This window comes from Capsicum annuum, chromosome 2 (genome assembly GCF_002878395.1).
Source record: "Capsicum annuum cultivar UCD-10X-F1 chromosome 2, UCD10Xv1.1, whole genome shotgun sequence".
In the NCBI taxonomy this organism is placed as follows: Eukaryota; Viridiplantae; Streptophyta; class Magnoliopsida; order Solanales; family Solanaceae; genus Capsicum; species Capsicum annuum.
This window is the reverse complement of record NC_061112.1, coordinates 5,799,721-5,803,966: the sequence shown is the minus strand read 5'-3', so window position 1 is coordinate 5,803,966 and position 4,246 is coordinate 5,799,721.

Genomic DNA, 4,246 nt, shown 5'->3' with positions numbered 1-4,246 from the left:
CTTCTCATTGAAGATCAAGTCATTTTTATTCGCAGAATGATTGCCTTAATATATTCAAGTGGGGTTGTAACTAGGTCCCCAAACACCTTAACACTTTACTTATTTTTCTTATATGTTTTTTTTTTCAATTTAACCTCTTAGATTGATGTTTCATAATTAAATTAGGTTTAAAGATCAGTCTGTGAATTCAAGAAAAGGAAGACAGATAAATAATATATATTAAAAAAATAAAAATAAAATTAAAACGAACACACATTTTGTTGACAGAAAGATAGAAGGGTTTGAACAGAGACGATAAGAAAACAAGATAAGATAAATCCAGAACTACAACCCTGAAATAATTTGGATAAATGAAAGAAAAACAAAATAAACTACCAACACTTTCTATTCGTGGAGAGTGGAGTGACTTTTGAATTACCGAACTTGACAATTTATCCACTGATTTGCACGTCGGCATTAATGGAGTCTCCATAATCATTGTCACATCATCTATTTTTTTCTTCTTGGCCCTAACCATTCTGAATTTATCACTGACAAACTCTCTCCAAAGTAAGTCGTCGGTAGTTTCTCTTTCCCCCTGCTCCTCTTAGTTGATTACAAAACCTTTTCAAATGAGCGAAAGGATTATCATGGCCTTCGTACATGTCCAACTTTGGTGTTTTGGACTCTAGAAGCAACTGAACATTGGAAAACATGTACAAATCTTTGTCAATACTCTTTTCTTCTCCCACTACTTACATGTTTCTCATATTTTGCTCCAAACTTCTCACTTTCCTGGCCATTTCTTCTTATTCCTCATTTTTAATAGTCTATACCACCTCATCTCAGATCTTATATCATTTTTTATGGGCCATTTTGCCTGTTCTTTGGACCTGGTATTGTATGGGTGAGATGTCAAATTAGCCACAAACCAACCACCATTATATTATTTTGATTTTGGCAATAATGAATGTGTCAAGGGTTGAAATTTTCAAAATTTTTCTTAAAAATATCACCGAACCCAGTATGGATTACCTACGTATCTCATCAAAGTGAGAATCAGGTGTGTGTAATCCTTTAAACTGGAGATATGAAGAATTGCGTTTTTCTTTATTTGACTAATGAGAAAGAATTTTTAAAAAATTTATTAATAATGAGTAAAAAATTAATTTTTTTTTATATAAGGATAACAAATTTCCTTTTTTTGTTGAGAAGGAAAGACAACCCCTTTTTTTAAAAGATCACTACACCTATAACGGGCTGCCTATGTATCTCACTAAGATGAGAATCAGGTGTGCGTAATTTGTGAAGACCTTAAATACTATATGTATTTTTTAATTTTATTGAGAAATAATTCATTAAATTTGAGGATAAAAAAAACTCTCTTACGTTTCATTCAGTTGCCTAAAGTCGGTCAACAATCAAGTGGCCTTCTAAATAAATGTCAAAGAAGATGTAGGATGCACATGTTGGTCATTATAAAGAGAGACACCTGTCCTAGACAAACCCGGCCCCTATGTCAAGTCCCGCTAAGTCAAATGTACATGATACAAATAAAGCAGAACCTAATAGGGATAACCAAATTCTAAGTTTTAGTTCTACTAAGTTTAGCCTAATAGGGATAGGTATCTAGACTGACTTACCCGAGCGGACACTCTAGTTGGAGAGGGGCAACTTGTTCGGTAGCCCTGCTACTCCGACTTCGTTGTAGATCCAAACCCCGCTTAACACGTGTGACTAATAATTCTTCACCATGTGCCTTGACACTTCGGTTATCTAAAAAAGAAGGCAGGATGCATATTTTGCATTCCTTCTATCCTATTTTCAGAGACTCGGAGGGAGTGTGCAAGAAAAGACAATTTATAAATACAATTCAACAATATCAAAGCGATAAATGAGCAACAATTAGCACATTAGGCCAGCACAATATCAAAATAATTAAATCAAGTGAAGTTAATATCAAAAGATCAAATTCTGGTTATCTGCAGCAGAGTCGCCAGAGATAGCACACCCTTTTTCGCCCGATGGATCGAAGGTCAAAGAATTTTTTCAATTAATGTGACGATTTTGAATAGGGATTAATTTATTTACAGAGTCGCCACTTGGAATTGAGTTATGGTGTTCCAAGTCACTTTATTGAATTCTTAATCAAAAGGAAATGACTCTTTATTGGTTTGCGAAAATAGGAGACCAGATAAGCAATTTTGTCAACCGAGGGAAAGGTATGAGGCACCTCTCGAGTCTCATGATTCTAGCACGGTCGTTTTAATTAATTTATCTTGACGTAAACAATTTTAATAAATTATATTAAGGCCTAAATTCGCTCATTTTTATTATATTAAAACTTCTCTATAACTCTTGTATTAAACAAGTGAAAATTAATTTTAAGACAATTTTTGCCAAAATACAGTATTGCATCTTCAAATTATTTTTAAGCGTCTCCAAAATGATGCGCACACAGCATTCTTAATAGAGACAAAATTTAGTTATCTTATATTTGCCTAATGTTTAAAAGTCTTGCCTACTCAAAATGTTACCTAACCTTAACAATAAACTTGAGCAAAATTCATTTAAAGCGATAAAATTATTTAGCAACCAATTATCAAGCTTTGTTGATGACAATAAAATAAAAATAAAATAAAATAAATAATAATAATAGTAATGAAATAATTCAAATACGCAAAAATTAACCATTATATTAATTTTATTATGATCCCCAATACTTTAAATTGATACAAACCTAAATAACTGATTATTAAACAACCCAACCACGGAAATCCCCGGAACCTGATTTGAACATAAACCTATGAAGAAAACAAGCAACTCGAATCCATGATACACAAATCCAAGCGAGATACAAACACCAACACAGTTCGGATCAATTTTGGAAAATGGAGCTGGTGACACTGTCCGCCAAAAAAATTTGAATTTGGAAACCCTAATTTCAAAATTGAACTAATTCTGGGTAGAACTAATTGGGGATTTTTACAAATTAGTATTGCTGGTGTGATTTCCCATCAAACTGCATTGGCAATTTTGGATTTGACGATCTGCGCGGCGGCGCCGTCGTCGCCAGATATCGCCATAGGTGGCGCTTCGTTTAAATTGAAATTGGTGGTGTTTTGCTCACTGAAATTTGGGGGTTTTTGGTGGGCCGTGTTCACCTTGGAGAGGCGCATCTTCTAGCGCTATTCATTTCTAGTTTGCAGCAGGGATGCGGCAGTGTAGGATGGTAGCTCGAGTGGTTGTTGGCAGCCGGTGGTGGGTGAATCGGCTGGATTTCGCCGATACCCACTGGTTTGCCGTCAGGAAGGCGGCGCTGATGGTGGATCTGTGGATGGGAGGGGGAAAAGGGAGAGAGGGGAACGGCGACAACGGTACCCGCCGGGGAAGATGGAGGCGGGACGATTGGGGCATCATATTCCGGCAGCTTTTGCCGGTGATGTAGTTTCCATCGAGAATTCACCCAATAAAATCAATTTATTTGCTTAGTTTCACTCTCCCTTTTCACTATGCACTATCTCTGTCTCCAGACTCGCCTATCTCTATATTATGTATGGATGTATGTGCTGTGAATAGTGTTCTGTGTGTTCTCTTTAGGCCAAATAAACTAAGACATGTATCTATTAAATCTTTAAACCCCGCTTTAATTTTAATTGGGCATTTTTGACCCAATCAGCTAAAAGTTTAAAGTGTATGTTACACATACACGTTGATATGGTAAAAAAGGCTAATTGAAAGTTGCCACGTAGTATTGTGGGTTCTATAATTATTAAAAATTAATTATATAATTATTTAAAAAATAAAAATAAAAAATTGATTAATAAAAAGAAATTATAAAATTAAAAAAAAAAAATAATAAAAAAAAAAATAAAAAAAAAAAGAAAATATAAAAATAAAAAAACTGAGTATTAAAAAAAATTATAAAATTTAAAAAAAATAAAAAATTTCATTGAAGATCCAAATTATTAAAAAATAATTATAAAATTATTTTAAAAATAAAAATAACAAAATAATTATTAAAAAGAAATTATAAAATTTTAAAAAAATAAAAATAAAGAATTATAAGTTATAATTTCAATTAAATAATGACACATGGGTCCAAAAATTATTTTAACTCTATTTTAAATTATAAAAAAAAAAAACTTAACTTACCCTTCCCACCATCCCACCCCCCACCCCCATCGTCTTCCTCACCCCCACCCCCACCCCCACCCCCACCCTCAACCCCATCCCATTGTCTTCCTCACTCCACCCCAATAAAAAC